We start from the raw sequence: 18,178 nt of genomic DNA on the forward strand, positions 1-18,178 counted from the left end.
TAAGAGAGAGAAAAAGAAAAGGAAAAGAAAGAAATGGTTTATATCCACGCGTTCCGCTTGATATCAATGGTTTTGGGAATGTCTACATTGGAGGGCACGTTAAACAAATTGTGTGCATTAAGCACAGATGTCAAATGTGTCAAATGCTTTACCATTTTCCAATTTAAAACGAACAATACCGCGGACAGAACAAAACCTATCAAAACTAATACCAAGAGAACAACAATGGGATGACACAACTTGTTCAGGATGCCTGTAGCAGTAGGTGACCACCCGAAGAGCGTGTCTCACCGCTTATGTTCTGCGTCCTTTTCAATTCTTCTCAACACACGGTGAATTTCTTCAGGAAGAGTTATCTAGGTTTTCTGTCCATTTACTCCAACTTCTTCTAAGATTTCAATCAAGTCCTGGTGTTGCAACAATTGCTTTACCAATGTGAGATTCATCCCAAGAGGTGTAGGCAATAATTCATGAATCAGTGTGTAATTAGATTGTATAAGTTGATGAGATATGACTGGTGCTAGGTAAGAAAAATCACATCCAGTAATTTTAACAAAATTACAAATACAAACATTTGAATGGTTTCTAATATTTACCACCACCATATCTACTAATATAGAATCACAAATAGTCCTCAAGCACACACAACCTTTGCCAATATACACTAATACCGTTTCTTGATTATTAGGGCGAACTTCAAAATGACAAACATTTTGCTCAGTGTCTAGACAAATGTCTTGAGCACTGATTGTATTACTTTCACAGATGAATCCTTGCTGCTCTTGCACAATACAAGATTCTAAATTTACAGTTTGCCACTTCTCGTCCACTTTTCGGGCCCATACTCTATGCTCGAAAGGAGAGAGTATAGTTCCGTTGTGGTTCAAACCTAATGCAATAATGGGGTAAATTATGTCTATTGTAGCATTGTGTATAGTTAACACAAAGGTTGTGGCCGTGTTTGTGATGGGGTCATAGGTAAAGTTTACCAAGGTCCACCAGGATTGGAGTTCTCTCTCAAATTCAGTGGCGCTGTCCCAAACAATTTTCCGAATTTCGGTGGGAAAAGTGCCTTCTTCGCCTTCTCTTATGATCGAGGAGGCCACTGATTGCATCCACAGCTGTGCCTGAATACACCTGAGAGCTAAAGAAAGGTTATTTTGGACCACACCAAGTGCATCTCTTATCGTTTCATGGTCTTTCACATTAATTTTTTCCCACTTTGGTAACACTTTCGATAACAGCCATTGGTTAGTTCCCAAAGCCAACAGGGAAGAACGCAAGGGCAGTTGCAATTTCGCCAAATCACTAGTTGTAGTGGCCAATTTATTCATTAATATTTCTGAACCAATACCGTTTAAAATTCCCAATCCTGACCCCAACACGCCAGTTAGGTCTCTCTGTGTTCGTTTTTTATTAGGAATTCGCTTCCGCAGCTCAATTATACTATTGGTCATTTTAAAATTTAGGCCTTCAGATTTGATTCATGAATGATTAGCGTTATTCTCTGTGTCCCTCGGAGTTCTCCTGCAAAACAGAAAACAAACAGGGCTCGCCTCCTTGAGGCAAGAATAATTAAAATGATGTAATTATCCAGCGCGTGCAGCTTGTAGGTTTGGAAAAGTTCCAAACCATTCTCACAATGGTTTCACAGTGTTTTCACCTGTAGCCCTGCCAAAAGCTTCAGCTTGGACTAATCCTGATGTTATTTCCACCCCCACCAGCACAAAAGGTTTACCCCCGATTTCTTAAAGGGGCCAAGATAATCTACCTGCCAGGCATCCCACAAACCTTTACCCTCCCTTAAATGCAGAGGGTAGTCTTCTAAAGGGTGCCTTTCAAGCCATCTCCGACATTGCTCGCAGGCTAATATGCAGGTTTTACACGTTTCTCTGGTGACGGGCCAGCCTCGGGCCAGAGCTTCACGATACAAATCTTTAGCTCCGGTGTGTTTGCGTTTTACATGCAACTGTTCTAACAAGCCTTCCCAGTCCTCTGAAATTTGGTCCTTTGGCTGTTCTCCCTTTCCCGTTTTAATGTACGGGTGCTCCTTTCTTGAAGTGGCAACAGGAATATGGGTAGAGAGGGGTGGATTTTTAACTTCAATCTCACAGATTCCTCTTGACTTTTCTTCTAGGATTTTTACAGGACCATATTTCCTGTTATAATCAACCAGTTCTTGTGCCACTTCTCCCCATGTCCACAGCTTTATTCCTTTCTGATCTGAACTTAGACTTGGTCTGTAAAGAAATCACTTGGTCCACTCCACTCTGTAAATTAGCCCCAATTATCACGAGTCCAGTCTTCTCCGGGTACAGAGGGTCGAGCTCCATACTTTGCTAAAAGTGTGTAGAGCGAGTCCCAATATTTTACTAACCAAGAATCTTGACTATCAGCCCTTTCAGTCATTCTTATTATGAAGGGAACACACCCACTACAGGAAGGCACGACTTAGTTACACAAAGCTACAGCAACTGCTGCGTCACCCTTCTCTTTCCTGAGCGGTTGAAGAGGCCAAAATCTGCTACGGGAAGGCTCAACTTAGGTACACAAAAACCACAAATTTGCCCCTTCACTATCCCGAGCAGACAATTCTCATCGCCATGAGAACAGCACCCCTTTTGCGCTTTGAGATCTTTTGGTCTGATTTCAAGAGACAGAGCCCTCAACTCGAGTTCGGAGTGCTTTACGCCAAGGCGTGTGTGGTGTGCGGGAAATCTGAATCGCTCCCCTTGCTTTCTGAACAACTGTCACTGATAACAGCGTAGGCTGATAACAGTGCAGGGCCAGGTGAGGCTGAACCGAAATGTCCTTCCCCTGATACAGACCAGACACTACATGCACCCCTCTCTCTCTCAAAATCCTGTCCGTGACGCCAATTTAATGTCACGGTCCATTCGATGATGGACTTGTGATGGTTCGTTTACCTTGATCTCGAGGCGCAAAATTAAGGCAACCAAAATGCCAAGGGGTTATAATTCAATCAAGCAGTGTTGCTTTATTAATTTGCCCGTAAAGCGGCACGCGATAGAAAGAGAGTAGAGGAAAAGGGAAAGGTAAAAAGAAAAGGCAGAAAATGAGGCTGGGTTTACCACCGAACGAGCTCCAAAGGCGTCCCTCTGGTCTCCAGTCCCGTGACGAGAGTCCTGCCGGTCCTCCGTCATGATTCAGGATCCTCCGGTGGGGAGATCTCCATGATGTCCCATCAGGAATTGTCTTTTATGCTTCTTCACCCCTGCTTCACTCCCATAGGTCGAGGCCAATCTCTGCCTTTATTGCGCAATCCAGGCTTAACTGCGCAGGCCCAAAGAGTCCCCGCTTTGCTTGCCAGGGCCCATCTGTGCCTGCGTCGCCTCTGTTCAGGGGTCTCTTACCGGTCCGTTGGGTGACCTCAAGACCCTTGGCGGGCCTCTGCGCATGCTCTTCTTCGTTGGCCTTTGTTACAGGGAGGAGGTGGGGGGCAAGTCTGGCTCAAACACCAGGCGAAAATCCATCTTCTGGACAGCAGTTCTTGTCCTCGGGTCGGAGAGGCCTTTGTAACGCAATTCGTCTCAGGTGCTGGGGGCAAGTTTGGCTCAGGAAGCAGGCAGAGTCCATACAGCACCTGTAGCCCCCAGGTCGGAGAGACCTGCACAACACAATTCCTTGCTTCAGGCCTCTCTCCAAATCATTGTCCAGTTCTTTCTCTCAGTCCATTCTGTTCTCCAAGTCCCTGATGGCCATGTTCAGGCAGAAACTGTTCTTCGGACCAACTCTCCCACTTACTAAAGGCCAAACTAAAGAGGAGGTAACAAGAAGTTTTCCCTGTGGGCTGTGAGCCCAGCCTTTCTAATTATATGATCCCTCGAAATCTAGAAGAAGTTGGCTTACCGTCCAAAGAGACCTGCCCGTTGGGGACTAGGGCACTTTCTATTCTTACTTTTTGGTTAGCTGCTGGTTTTGCCTCTCTGTCCGCCAGCTCGTTCCCTTTTTCCGATTGCGAGCTCACTTTCTGGTGTGCCTTGATATGCATGATTGCCACCTTCTTAGGAAGTTGAACTGCTTCCGATAACTTCAGTATCTCATTTGCATGTCTGATATGTTTGCCTTGAGAGTTCTAGAGGCCTCTTTCTTTCCAAATTGCTCCGTGCGCATGCACGACCCCGAAAGCATACCTCGAGTCAGTATAGATGTTCACCATTTTACCTTGAGCTAGTTGCAGAGCACGAATAAGGGTGATTATTTCTGCCTTTTGTGCAGAAGTACTTTGAGGTGGAAGTCCAGATTCCATCACTTCATGGCTATAGCAGAAGCAGCATGCCTTTCAGCGTTCAGGATACAGCTGCTTGCGTCCATCAAGCAGTTCTCAGTGTTTTCCATAGGACTGTCCTTTAGATCTTCCACAGAATCACACAGAATGTTAGGGATTGGAAGGGACCTCGAAAGATCATCTAGTCCAATCCGCCTGCCAGGGCAGGAACACCTCGGTGAGGTTACACAGGAAGGCGTCCAGGCGGGTTTTGAATGTCTCCAGAGAAGGAGAATCCACAACCTCCCTGGGCAGCCTGTTCCAATGTTCCGTCACCCTCACTGAGAAGAAGTTTCTTCTCAAATTTAAGTGGAACCTCTTGTGTTCCAGCTTGAACCCATTACCCCTTGTCTTACTGTTGGTTGTCACCGAGAAGAGCCTGGCTCCATCCTCGTGACACCCACCCTTTATATATTTCTAAACATTGATGAGGTCACCCCTCAGTCTCCTCTTCTCCAAGCTAAAGAGACCCAGCTCCCTCAGCCTTTCCTCATAAGGGAGATGCTCCACTCCCTTCATCATCTTTGTGGCCCTGCGCTGGACTCTCTCCAGCAGTTCCCTATCCTTCTTGAACTGAGGGGGCCAGAACTGGACACAATATTCCAGATGAGGTCTCACCAGGGTAGAGTAGAGGGGAAGGAGAACCTCTCTCGACCTACTAACCACCTCCCTTCTAATACACCCCAGGATGCCATTGGCCGCCTTGGCCACAAGGGCCCAGTGCTGGCTCGTGGTCATCCTGCTGTCCACCAGGACCCCCAGGTCCCTTTCCCCTACGCTGCTCTCTTGTAGGTCATTCCCCAACCTGTACTGGACCCTGGGGTTGTTCCTGCCCAGATGCAAGACTCTACATTTTCCCTTGTTATATTGCATTAAATTTTTCCCCGCCCAACTCTCTAGCCTGTCCAGATCTCGCTGGATGGCAGCACAGCCCTCTGGCGTGTCAGCCACTCCTCCCAGCTTGGTGTCATCAGCAAACTTGCTGATAATACACTCAGTTCCCTCATCCAAGTCATTGATGAATATATTGAATAGTATTGGTCCCAGAACTGACCCTTGAGGCACTCCACTAGATACAGGCCTCCAACCAGACTCTGCCCCATTGATCATGACTCTCTGGCTTCTCTCCTTCAGCCAGTTTGCAGTCCACCTCACCACCCGATCATCCAGTCCACACTTCCTCAGTTTTGCCATGAGGATGCTGTGGGAGACTGTGTCAAATGCTTTGCTGAAGTCAAGGTAGACCACATCCACTGCTCTGCCATCGTCAATCCACCTTGTTACGTCTTCCTAAAAGGCTATGAGGTTGGTCAAACACGACTTCCCCTTGGTGAAGCCATGTTGACTGTCCCTGATGACCCTCTTATCCTTGATATGTCTTAAGATGGCACCAAGGATAAGGTGTTCCATCACTTTCCCAGGGATGGAGCTGAGGCTGACCGGTCTAGAGTTGCCCGGGTCCTCCTTCTTGCCCTTTTTGAAGACCGGAGTGACATTTGCTTTCCTCCAGTCCTCAGGCACCTCTCCCGTTTCCCAAGACTTGGCAAAGATGATGGAGAGCGGTCCAGCAATGACTTCAGCCACCTCCCTCAGCACCCGCGGCTGCATCCCATCTGGACCCATGGATTTATGGATGTCCAGATTGCTTAACTGGTCCCTAACCCAGTCCTCATCAACTGAGGCAAACTCCTCCATTGCCCTGCCTTCCTCTGGGGCCTCAAGGGTACGGGGCTCCTCAGGACAGCCTCCGGCAGAGTAGACAGAGACAAAGAAGGCATTCAGTAATTCTGCCTTCTCTGTATCTTCTGTCACCAGGGCACCCACCCCATTCATCAGTGGGCCTACATTGCCTGATCTGCTCGACTGGAGTATGTTGCTTCGATGGTCTCCCGGCAATCATGATGAACTCATTCTCCAATGTTTCCACTAAGGAAAAAAGCTGGGTTGACAATGTTAATGACGATGATTTCTACATCATTCTGTATAGCCTGATATTTCAGAAGCCTTGGTGGGGAAAGCCAATGTCCCCCTTTTGCTTCTAGCACTGTAAGCAAAAAGAAATGGTTTACTCACATCTGGGAGTCCTAAAGGAGGGACTGACACGAAAGCCTTAGCAAGTTCTTCAAAGGCTCGTGTAGCTTCTTTATTGTCCTTCAGAAAAGTAATGACGATCATGTTGAAAACAAAGAATCAGTGTGGTGAGGCTGTAGAGTGGCCCTTGGCTTGTCCTACAAGCAAGCACTGAATGCGGATTCTTGCAGGTGTAGTGGAGCAGCGAGCAGCATCTCTGAGTAAAGCGCTGGGGGATGGGGTCCTGTGTGCTGGGGACAGCTTCCCTTGCCAATCTCTGCTCCCTCCTCCTTCAAGCAGGGGCTGCCCCACGCCGGGCACAGCCAGTCCCAGCCGGGCCCGCAGGTGGGTGTCTCCGTGGCGACCGCCCGGGCTCTGTGATGCGGGCGCCTCGTCTTAGCCAGAGGCCATTGTGACATGGGGGTGCGCGCAGTGACCGTGGGGGTATATAAGGAGCAAGAGCCCTGGGGTGCTCACTCCCAGGAGAGCAGCTTCTCAGGAGGCAGCAGCTTCTCAGGAGGCAGCGGCTTCTCAGGAGGCAGCATCTTCTCAGGAGGCAGCGGCTTCTCAGGAAGCAGCAGCTTTTCAGGAGGCAGCAGCTTCTCAAGAGGCAGCAGCTTCTCAAGAAGCAGTAACTTCTCAGAAAGCAGCAGCTTCTCAGGAGGCAGCGGCTTCTCAGGAGGCAGCGGCTTCTTAGGAGGCAGCAGCTTCTTAGGAGGCAGCAGCTTCTTAGGAGGCAGCATCTCCCCTGGGTGCCCGTGTCAGCTCTGCGACAGACGAGGCTCAAGATGCCCATGGACAAGGAGGCCAACGCCCACTCCCAGCCCTTCCGGCTGCCGGCCTTGCTCAATAGGCCACAGGTGAGGGACGGGGCAGGAGGGAGAGGCCGGTGGTGGGACGGGGCCGCACGCAGCAGGCGCGAGGCTGGGGATGCCGCCTCCATCCCATGTGTCCTCCTCCTCCTCCTGCCCACAGGTCAGCCACAGCCTGGGCCAGCAGACCACGCACACTTCCTGGGTCAACCCCTCGGTCCAGGAGCGCTTCCAGGACCACCATGAAGGTCCCCAGGAGGGGTCTGGCTGGCCCCGCAGCACCAACACAGCGGCAGCACTAGAGGCAGAGTGCCCGGCACCTGCCCCACAGGGCCCCACAGCCGACGACGCGGCTCTGTGGGACGCAGCCCAGCGCATCGTCAGTGAGGCCGTGCGCAGGGCTGTGGCTGTGATCCAGGGAACTGGCGAGCAGCCTGGGGAACAGCAGGAGCTGGCCCAACGTGCGGAATTGGAAGAGGAGAACAGCAAAGAGGGGTGCCAGGGTGAAGACTACAGCATCCACAGCATCTGGGTCAACCCCTTGGTCCAGGAGCACCTCCAGGATGCCCCTGCAGAACCCCAGGAGGGCTCTGGCTTGCCCAGCTGCACGGACACTGAGGCGGCAGCAGAGGCAGAGAGCCCAGCACCTGCCCAGCACAGCCCCACAGAGGACGATGTGGCTGTGTGGGACACTGTGGAGTACCTCGTCAGCGAGGCCGCGCAGAGGGCTCTGGCTGTGATCCCGGGACCTGGCCAGCAAGCGGTGGAACAGCAGGAGCTGGCCCAGCGCTTGGATGTGGCAATGGCAGCACCAACAGCCACAGGACTTGACGCCACCGAGTCTCCCTTGGCTGGAGAGCCTGAGGGAGAGGCCAGCACAGCCCTTCTCGTCCCAGCTGAACACACCGAAGGAGAAAACACGGTTTCTCCAATGTCTGGAGGCCATCAAGGAAAGCCCAGCACAGCCATCGTCTGCCCGGCAGCAAACGAGGAGGAAGTGGCTTCTTGGTTGCCTCAACAGCCTCCGGCAGACGCTGGCACACTCCACCTTGCCCCAGCAGCGGACGACGAAGGACATGCAGCGGCTTCTCCTGTGGCTCCGGATCCTCAGCAGCAGGTGAGCTGGTGGTGCACTGCCGGCAGCGGGCATCCCGAGTCGCCGGAGGCCGGCGCGGTGCCTGGGCTGTGTGCGGCAGGGAGATGCCCGGTGCTCCCCGTGCCATGGCACCCACATCCCCTCCATCCCCTGTGCTCTTGCTGTCTCCATGCAGGTGGCCTCCCAGCACACAGGTGACACACAGTCGTGCTCCAGCTGCAGGGACGCGCCCGAGGATGAGCAAGGTATGTCCCCAAGTTGAGCACCATCCCAGTGAGGGCTGGGCTGTCCCGGCTGTCCCAGCCAGCGGCACCCGGGCCAGGCCTGTGGCACTGCGTGCACAGGGGGCCACTCCCCAGCCACCCCTCCCTGAGGGAAGCCCTCGGTGGCGGGGGCAGGCAGGGGCTGTCGGTCGCCCGCCCTGCCCCTCGCCTACAGCTCTCCTACCCCCACAGGCATCACCACCCGCCCGCACGCCCCGGCTCGACGGCCTTCCCGCTTCAGGAGGGCGCTCCGGGCTCTGCGCAGGGCTTTCCGCTGTAGCTGCGTAGCGGGACAGCAAGAGGAGTAGAGCCCGGCTGCCAGCGCCGCGCGGCTCCCTGGAGATGCGGCTGGTCCTGAGCCTGCGCAGCGTCCAGAGGGAGTGGCTCAGGGTGGCACGCGAGGGACGGGTGCGTGGACGGCGACCGCGGCGTTCACCTGCCCTGAGGAAATGGTGCTGCCAGCCTCTGCTCAGCCTTGGATGCTTTTTACAAAGTAATAAAGCCACTAAAAAATGACACTTTTCCCCCCGTGCTCATCAGTTCCTGGTCCACCTCGGGACAAAGATGGGTGCAGGCAATCTCTGTCCTCAGGGTGTCCCGGCATTGGTTGCGGGAAGCCCTGGGCTGGTGCTGCCACAAGCCGGCAGTCTGGCTGCATCCCCCTTCAAGCTCCCTTCCCACTCGCCTGTCTCCAGTTCAAGTCAAGGACTTTGAACATTGCACATCTATTGCCAACTTGGCCTGGTTGACCTAATCCCTGCACCATACGGCATCAGCTTCGTTTCACAAGGAACCTCCCCATTGCGGGGGTGTTTTGGAGCACCTACATGAGCTGATATAGAAAAGACCCTGCGCACACACACATGGTGCCGGGATGGGGTCCCTCGCTTCCGCCGAGGTTCTCCCAAGTCAGGAAGAGCTGGCTTCTCGCTCCCTTGCTGGAAATCTGAGCCCTCATCCATCTCTGCACAAGGCTCTGATGCACAAGGCTTCCAGCGTCACGAGAGCAGGTTCAGGCCTGAGACACCGGTGACAAGGGCCACAAACAGTGCTGCTCTTCAGAAGAAATCCACCCACGCAGAGCTTCATCTCAGACGCGAGTTCCTCCGCCCCGGGTTTCTGGGGCCTAAAAATAGAGGGAGGCTCAGGTATAAACCCAGTTAGCCAAGAGCCTGTGTGGCCCATTGCAGACCAGCCACGGCTGTCTGTGGCTGCTGCATGGCCTGGGCAGCAGCCTTCGCAGCATCCTCCTCTTCCCCAGCACCCCGGCGCACTGCACAGAGTCAGAGCTAATTGCAGTCACTAGGGCAGCACCGGCCAGCAGCAGCATGTCTCTTCTCTGCATCCAGCTGCCGAGTTGCCCTGCGGGGAATTTCAGCTGGGGAAGGGCGGAGTCGAATCGCCATCGGCCGGGGGCTCAGGACGGAGCACGGCACCGCCACGTCCCCGGAGCGGAGCCCTTCTTTACCCGGCTTGGACTGGGGTATTCCTCCTGCTCACAGTGCGGTCCTTCTCCGGGATAAGGTGATGCCAGCACTTTGAGGGCAAGTCAAACTTCATGACGAAATGGGCATGAAACAGCCTCACTTCATGAAAAGCAAAAGGAGTAAAATTGACACGGAACAAAGCCAGTAACTTACCACAGCTGTCCAAGCTGCGCTCATCACGCGTGAGGCGACTGGCAACACGTTCTGCTGCTGCGGGGCTGTGCCACAACAAGTCAGTTGGGGTGGTGGCCAGAAAGGTAGTCATGTACATCTCGAGATACCCAAATCGTTTTGTGGGAAGCATGAGTTTCCTCAGCTGGATTGGGAACACTTTTGACACACGGTATTTGCTGGGCCCCAAATCACAGCTGCGTTGACTCCTATAAGCCCCCCACTTGCAATGCAACAGGTGCCCAGTTCAAGGCGACGGCACAGCAATGTGTTCTTCTCTTTAATCTGCTGCACATGTTCTCTGCGAAATCGACACTTCCTTCCTAGGAGCAATCTGGCTCTTAACGTAGGGTCCGAACCCATTGGCCTTGTGTTGAGGTTTGATTGCGAGGTGACAATAAAACCCTGACAGATGTATTGTCAACCCTCTCTCTCCCCGCTTGCCCCTTCAGCCCCTCCCTCTCCCCGCTTCCCACTATTGACAGGCGATTGGGAGGGAAAGAAGGTCAGAGAGAAGAGAGTTGGAAAAATGAAAGATGTTTTACTAATGCTACTAATAAAAATAGAGAAAAGAATACCAAATAGACCAAACCGATCTTCAAAGTCCCGGCAACTGCTCCGGCAGATGCAGGGCCGGCACCCGAAGTCCTGGATGGCACTCTGCAGCCAGCCGCAACTGGGTTCAGTCTGTCACTAGGCCTTGGTTTGCAGGGACAGCTCGCAAGGTCCTCTCCCAATGTGGGCCATAAGGAAAAGGGACGAGATCCTCGTGATCTCCCACTTTTATATGAAGTATCACGTGAATGGGATGCAATACTTGGTCGGTCAGTTGCAGTTCAGCTCCTGCTTGCACATCTCCCGAGATGCATCATTATCAATGATCTTGCATACCATCGCTATGGCTACCAAAACATGTAGCTAGCTTTCAGGAAAGCACAGTTTGCACGAAGACTTTAGCCGACAGAAAAATTCACTGAAAGAGAAACATGTTTTTTAACAAAACCAGGACACCTTGTTGACAGTAGTTTGCCAAGAGTAATTTGCCAACGGGAGGAGTTCTTGCTAAATGAACAGCAAAAGACATGCTGAAAAATGCAACGGAGCAATCAGGGAGGGCTACAGTTGTGCTCGGGAGCTGTCTCCGTGCACGAAGGTTTTTGTGTCTCGCTGTGTAGTGGCCAGAGAGTTGGTCCGATGGCACTGAAGAGCTCCAGGAGACATCAATCGGTTTGCTTCTTTTCTACACCGAGCTTTAAAGGCTGCTTTTGATAGTAAAATGTGATGAAAACATAACGTTCCTCCAAGAAGACCTCGGGTAAGTCATTTCCCCAAATTCAAACTTCTTTTCCCAGGGAGGCTGAATTTCCTCCATAGCAATCAAATGACCAGGTTTTGCACACAAGAGTTGGTGTGGTTCTAAGCATCTTTATTTTGTGTATGCTGCCTTAAAGAAGGAGAGTGTTCTGCCTTTTGCTTTTGCCGCTGGAAGTCAGGAATGGTCAGCGCTGTGCTTCATGTTAGGATCGTTTCATTCTCGTCTTCTTGAAAGTTACTTTTGCCGGACGCAACTCAGAGAAAAACGCCTCGGTCACTTACAGGGCCCTGCTCTTGAGTCCGCTCTCAACATCACAGGCAAAGAGCTGCTGCTGCTTTTCTGCACTGGATGTTTGACATCTCTTTGCTTTTGGGACAAGATCTCTTCAATCAAGAGACTGAAACAGAAGCAGAAACACCAGAAGCTGACATTTCTCCAAGTTTTCCCCCAGTGCCTCGAGTCCCAAAGAGAAGAGAAGAGAAGGGAAGAGAACGGCAATGGTGTCATTTTCTACCTCAGGGATCAAGCTGTGGCAGGAATCGTATTATGGAACACCTTCAACAGGATGCCTGTTGCTGGCAAGGTCAGTGCAGGACTGGTGTGCTGAGCAGTGAGTCTTGCTTACTTACGTTGGGGATTTTCTTGTGGACAAATCAACATCTGCCAGTTTAAAATGAGGAAAAAGAAATGGAGATGCTCTGGGTGTGTTGGTACGATACTTGCAAGAAACTTCTACGTTGGTTGTGCCTTAGTCATTAGCAGTGCGGGTCAGAGTGGCTTCCAATGTGATTCTAAAGAAGTGCTGTTTTTTCTTCAGCTTTCAGACTCTTTTTTCCCTCATTTTTGGTGCATATTTTCTTCTAGCTCTCTAAAAAGCATTGAACTGAGGCGTGGAAATGACTTCACAACCTTGAGATTGTAAAGAAGGTGTGTTTATTGAAAGTGCTGGACACACGGCTAAATAATTCCACCTAAGACTTGTGTAAATTTCCAGTAGCTGTGAGCTTGGTGAAATGCTGTAAAGTGTTACATATCCACGAAAGTTCTAGGAACACCTATGCATATCCATAACCTGTACCCCAGAAGGCAGTTCTTATTACAATGACTTCCGGGAAATCATTTCCACAGCCTCCACCTCCGGCCCCTCCTGGTTGCGCCTGCGCAGTGATGGTGAACCGGGGTCTTCTTCGCTGTACACTTTTACCTCTGGCCTGGTGTGCTGAGTTGGCTGGGACTCAAACTGATGAGTTGGTTAGAACTGGCAGATCTCCTGTCCTGGGCCCAAGTTTCTCTTATCTAGTTGACCCAAGGATTCAGCTAGGGTTTTTTTATCTTTGCAAGGCCTGTCAAGTCGTCAGCGAGCTCCCGTTTCTCATACAAGAAGTTACACAAAGCTGAGCAAGGCTAGGCAATTGTGATGTGGGTTAAGGGTTAGCTCAAGTTCTCCAAGTGTTAGTTCTTGAAGTGTTAGTTAGTTAATCCCCTCTATCGATCCCCCTTTTTCGAAGAGGTTAGTAAATTCTTGTACTAATGTGATGATTCTTTATCTATGTTTTCTCTGAGCACAGCTAAGAAGGCTACTTCTACCTGAGAAAACCCATCGCTGTCCTTCGAAGGACAAACAGATTTTTAATGTTCAACGAAACATTTGAGTTACTATCTCAACAAACAAATGTCTAATGCAAAAGTCAGCCTCCCGGTGTTTGTCTGCTGCGCTGCTGCGCTGCTGAGCTCTTTTGGGGCAGCTGGCGAGCACATGGCTGGTGCTCCGGCAGAAATGGCATGTTTGAGGCTGCCATGGGAGCTTGCATTCTTCAGCGTGGTGAGCCCGCTCACTGCAGTGGTAGCATTTGTCTTTTCTTTTGGGTTTCTTCGTGCCAATGTCATAAGTGCCACCCGGGCCGGTCGACCAGAAGGACCAAAAGGACCAAAAGGTCACCCAGAAGGTCCAGAAGGACCAAAACATGTCAAGGCGGACATCATCTCATCTCTTTGATAGAATTTCAGAAAGGTTTAGGCCACCAGATTAAGGTGAGGAAGTTGATGAGGCCTTCTACGGGCAGCTGAGAGCGGCCTCACAGCCACAGGCTCTCGTCGTTATAGGGGATTTTAACTACCCTGATATTTGCTGGAAGGACTACTCAGCAAGCCGGCCACAGTCTAGGAGGCTCCTCCAGTGCATTGATGATAACTTTCTGATGCAAATGGTGGAGGAGCGGACTAGGAGAGGTGCGCTGCTGGATCTCGTCCTCACTAACAAGGAGGGTCTGGTTGAAGCAGTAAAGGTGGAGGGCTGCCTTGGTTGCAGCGACCATGAGATGGTGGAGTTCAGAATCTCATGTGGCGGGAGACGAATAGCAAGCAGAATTGCAACCCTGGACTTCAGCAGGGCCAACTTTGGCCTTTTCAAACAATTGCTGGGGGAAATCCCGTGGGCAAGGCTGCTTGAAGCTAAAGGGGCCCAAGACAGTTGGTTAACACTCAGGGAGTGCTTCTACCAAGCCCAAGATCAGAGCATCCCGACACATAGGAAGTCAAGGAGGGGAGCCAGGAGACCTGTGTGGTTTCCAGGTTGCACCTGGGTTACCTTTCATGGTGCTTTGCAGGCTTTCTTCACTCGGGAATGATGGATCCGGGCGTTCTGTTCTTCAGCAGTGAAGGATGTCGGGACGACTTGAAATGGACCTTCCTATTGTGCTTCCAAAGTCTTTTCTGCAAGAGACTTCACATGCACATAATCTCCCGGTTGGATGTTACGTACTGGCCCATCCAAACCCCTACTCCGAGTCCAAACACATTTCCCGATTTTGTTCAGTTTTATACCCCATAGCAGAGGTCCCCTACGGGGTATATAGTTGCCAGCCTATTCCCAAGTGCTGACTGACTTGCCGTATAACTTTTGAAATAAAAGATGGCCCTCTATGAGAGGAGATAACAGCCAGAACTCCAAACCCTGGTATTATTTCTTGTACTAGTGTTCTAGTCACCTCCCGCGCTTTTTCTGTTCTCGTGGAGAATGCTTCTGGCCAACCCGAAAAGGTATCAGATAGTACCAATAAATATTGGTACCCCAGTTTTCCTGGGAGTTCTGAAAAATCTCTTTGTCATTGTTGCCCAGGTGCATTTCCTTTCCCAATTTGACCCATTTCTGGCTCGGCTGTCTTCTTAGGATTAGTCTGCAGGCAAAGATCGCATTGCTGTGTCCCCCGTCTTATGGTAGTATACAAATTTCTCGCTATTCTTTTCTGATCAAATGTTTATATAGTGCTTCTGCACCCCAATGGCCCTTTCTGTGCTCTTCCCTTACTGTCACGGTCCATTCGGTGATGGACTCGTGATGGTTCGTTTACCTTGATCTCGAGGCGCAAAATTAAGGCAACCAAAATGCCAAGGGGTTATAATTCAATCAAGCAGTGTTGCTTTATTAATTTGCCCGTAAAGCGGCACGCGATAGAAAGAGAGTAGAGGAAAAGGGAAAGGTAAAAAGAAAAGGTGGAAAATGAGGCTGGGTTTACCACCGAACGAGCTCCAACGGTGTCCCTCTGGTCTTGGGTCCCATGACAAGAGTCCTGCCCGTCCTCCGTCACGATTCAGGGTCCTCCGGTGGGGAGATCTCCATGATGTCCCGTCAGGAGTTGTCTTTTATGCTTCTTCACCCCTGTCACTCCCATAGGTCGAGGCCAATCTCTGCCTTTATTGCGCAATCCAGGCTTAACTGCGCAGGCCCGAAGCGTCCCCGCTTCGCTTGCCAGGGCCCGTCTGCGCCTGCGTCGCCTCGGTTCAGGGGTCTCTTACCGGTCCGTTGGGTGACCTCAAGACCCTTGGCGGGCCTCTGCGCATGCTCGCCTTCGTTGGCCTTTGTTACAGGGAGGAGGTGGGGGGCAAGTCTGGCTCAAACACCAGGCGAAAATCCATCTTCTGGACAGCAGTTCTTGTCCTCGGGTCGGAGAGGCCTTTGTAACGCAATTCGTCTCAGGTGCTGGGGGCAAGTTTGGCTCAGGAAGCAGGTAGAGTCCCTACAGCACCTGTAGCCCCCAGGTCGGAGAGACCTGCACAACACAGTTCCTTGCTTCAGGCCTCTCTCCAAATCATTGTCCAGTTCTTTCTCTCAGTCCATTCTGTTCTCCAAGTCCCTGATGGCCATGTTCAGGCAGAAACTGTTCTTCGGACCGACTCTCACACCACCCCGTGGCTGAGCATTGCTATCAGGAGCTTGTGGCAGTAACACAGTCCTCAAAGAGAGACAGAAAGGATAAGAGAGAGAAAAAGAAAAGGAAAAGAAAAATGGTTTATATCCACGCGTTCCGCTTGATATCAATGGTTTTGGGAATGTCTACATTGGAGGGCACGTTAAACAAATTGTGTGCATTAAGCACAGATGTCAAATGTGTCAAACGCTTTACCATTTTCCAATTTAAAACGAACAATACCACGGACAGAACAAAACCTATCAAAACTAATACCAAGAGAACAACAATGGGATGACACAACTTGTTCAGGATGCCTGTAGCAGTAGGTGACCACCCGAAGAGCGTGTCTCACCGCTTATGTTCTGCGTCCTTTTCAATTCTTCTCAACACACGGTGAATATCTTCAGGAAGAGTTATCTAGGTTTTCTGTCCATTTACTCCAACTTCTTCTAAGATTTCAATCAAGTCCTGGTGTTGCAACAATTGCTTTACTAATGTGAGATTCATCCCAAGAGGTGTAGGCAATAATTCATGAATCAGTGTGCAATTAGATTGTATAAGTTGATGAGATATGACTGGTGCTAGGTAAGAAAAATCACATCCAGTAATTTTAACAAAATTACAAATACAAACATTTGAATGGTTTCTAATATTTACCATCACCATATCTACTAACATAGAATCACAAATAGTCCTGAAGCACACACAACCTTTGCCAATATACACTAATACCGTTTCTTGATTATTAGGGCGAACTTCAAAATGACAAACATTTTGCTCAGTGTCTAGACAAATGTCTTGAGCACTGATTGTATTACTTTCACAGATGAATCCTTGCTGCTCTTGCACAATACAAGATTCTAAATTTACAGTTTGCCACTTCTCGTCCACTTTTCGGGCCCATACTCTATGCTCGAAAGGAGAGAGTATAGTTCCGTTGTGGTTCAAACCTAATGCAATAATGGGGTAAATTATGTCTATTGTAGCATTGTGTATAGTTAACACAAAGGTTGTGGCCGTGTTTGTGATGGGGTCATAGGTAAAGTTTACCAAGGTCCACCAGGATTGGAGTTCTCTCTCAAATTCAGTGGCGCTGTCCCAAACAATTTTCCGAATTTCGGTGGGAAAAGTGCCTTCTTCGCCTTCTCTTATGATCGAGGAGGCCACTGATTGCATCCACAGCTGTGCCTGAATACACCTGAGAGCTAAAGAAAGGTTATTTTGGGCCACACCAAGTGCATCTATTATCGTATCATGGTCTTTCACATTAATTTTTTCCCACTTTGGTAACACTTTTGATAACAGCCATTGGTTAGTTCCCAAAGCCAATAGGGAAGAACGCAAGGGCAGTTGCAATTTCGCCAAATCACTAGTTGTAGTGGCCAATTTATTCATTAATATTTCTGAACCAATACCGTTTAAAACTCCCAATCCTGACCCCAACACGCCAGTTAGGTCTCTCTGTGTTCGTTTTTTATTAGGAATTCGCTTCCGCAGCTCAATTATGCTATTGGTCATTTTAAAATTTAGGCCTTCAGATTTGATTCATGAATGATTCGCGTTATTCTCTGTGTCCCTCGGAGTTCTCCTGCAAAACAGAAAACAAACAGGGCTCGCCTCCTTGAGGCAAGAATAATTAAAATGATGTAATTATCCAGCGGGTGCAGCTTGTAGGTTTGGAAAAGTTCCAAACCATTCTCTACAATGGTTTCACAGTGTTTTCACCTGTAGCCCTGCCAAAAGCTTCAGCTTGGACTAATCCTGATGTTATTTCCACCCCCACCAGCACAAAACGTTTACCCCCCGATTTCTTAAAGGGGCCAAGATAATCTACCTGCCAGGCATCCCACAAACCTTTACCCTCCCTTAAATGTAGAGGGTAGTCTTCTAAAGGGTGCCTTTCAAGCCGTCTCTGACATTGCTCGCAGGCTGATATGCAGGTTTACACATTTCTCTGGTGACGGGCCAGCCTCGGGCCAGAGCTTCACGATACAAATCTTTAGCTCCGGTGTGTTTGCGTTTTACATGCAACCATTCTAACAAGCCTTCCCAATCCTCTGAAATTTGGTCCTTTGGCTGTTCTCCCTTTCCCGTTTTAATGTACGGGCGCTCCTTTCTTGAAGTGGCAACAGGAATATCGGTAGGGAGGGGTGGATTTTTAACTTCAATCTGACGGATTCCTCTTGACTTTTCTTCTAGGATTTTTACAGGACCATATTTCCTGTTATTATCAACCAGTTCTTGTGCCACTTCTCTCCATGTCCACACCTTTTTGGTATTCGGTTGGTTTGGGGAAGTCGGGGCAGGGGTAAAGGGGGAGTCAATGCTGGTATTAGCTCCATCCCTTTGGTCCCCACTCCTGTTATTTTGGGTTCTAATTACACTTGCTAACCTATCCACTGGATTGATCAGTGCAACTGTTCTTTGAAAGTTAATCCCAGTAGGTTTAAGTGATTCTGGGAGTCCCCTTATTAAAGGAGTCATCA

This window comes from Caloenas nicobarica, chromosome 6 (assembly GCF_036013445.1).
Source record: "Caloenas nicobarica isolate bCalNic1 chromosome 6, bCalNic1.hap1, whole genome shotgun sequence".
NCBI classification, from domain to species: domain Eukaryota; kingdom Metazoa; phylum Chordata; class Aves; order Columbiformes; family Columbidae; genus Caloenas; species Caloenas nicobarica.